The 1,127-nt window shown below is 50.1% G+C and overlaps 1 protein-coding gene across 1 annotated transcript in view; it reads right to left on the bottom strand.

Annotated features, from left to right (window-relative positions):
• The window catches only part of PCNX2 (pecanex 2), a 292,774-nt gene that overhangs the window by 13,415 nt on the left and 278,232 nt on the right, over positions 1–1,127 (bottom strand). The gene's annotated exons all lie outside the window — the stretch shown is intronic.

A 1,127-nucleotide genomic window follows, 5' to 3' on the forward strand; every position in this document is an offset into this window, starting at 1 on the left:
GAGGTGACTGACAGGGCCACCTGGGGAACATTTTCCTTCATGTTTCTCGAGATCTCCTCCAGGTCATGTGACTCAAAATAAAAATTGGATTCGACCTCAGGATGTAGAGAAAAAAAAGACACCCGATGAAATCTCAAATCGGTCATTTGGATTCTCTGAGCACTTCCATTCCCCCGACACACCCTTTTGTGAAAGACTGGTGGAAAGGAATAAGAGGAAGGGTTAGAAGGAACGGCCCAAGGGTTTTTCAGGATTATCCAGGTTTTCACTTTTTGAGGCTTTTCCTGCTTCCATTTCCTGTGCATAATTGAGCATGGCCTGGATCGGGAACACAACGCTCACTCAAGGGAAATGTTTCATGGTCTGGGTCCTTTACGCCTTGGATGAGTGTCGGGAACCTGGGTTTGGGAAGGCGACGGATCCCATATAATGGGGACAGGAAGAGGTGTTCTTCCTCTCTCCTTTATTTCCACTGATATCCTCGATCACAGCCACTTCCAACGACCTTGGCCTCTCCCATCCCTGAGAGGTAGTTATGAGGCAAGCACAAGGAACAGCAGTCCTGACAGGGCCGAACTGGGACAGAATGTGCAGGAAAATGTGCGAGAAGGAAAGTCTCTGAGGATGGCTGCTCATAAGGATTTAATGAGTTGGCTCACCAAGCAAGACTTGTGATTCAGCGCAGCACACAGACCTGCACGGCAGGGAAATACTTCCACTGATTGCTATTTTAGCATTCCATTGCAAAATGTACCGCTATCGTTAATTTCCTTCTGGAACCCTCTTGAGAGGGATGCCGTGGCTTCGAGTCAGAGCAGACTGTGGGAAACGGAAGCAGCCAGGGGCCTAGACAGGTGGGGCTTGGGGGTGCTGTGCCTTGGAGGAGCCCAGAACCTTCCAGAAAGAGTTTCAGGAGGTAGCCTTCCCGAAAGGCTCTTCCTTCACAGGACAAAGACTTCCCGGTACTGTGAGCTTCAGTGACCAACCGGGGAGGCACCGATGGGGAGGTGTACGCAGGGCCAAGAACAGGTTTTAAGGTAACAAGTTTTAAGATAACAACATATCTGCTGTCAGCTGAAATCCACCCCAAATGCTAAGCCCTGCGAAGGAACAGAGGGAGAGGGGGG

This window comes from Suricata suricatta, chromosome 2 (genome assembly GCF_006229205.1).
Source record: "Suricata suricatta isolate VVHF042 chromosome 2, meerkat_22Aug2017_6uvM2_HiC, whole genome shotgun sequence".
In the NCBI taxonomy this organism is placed as follows: domain Eukaryota; kingdom Metazoa; phylum Chordata; class Mammalia; order Carnivora; family Herpestidae; genus Suricata; species Suricata suricatta.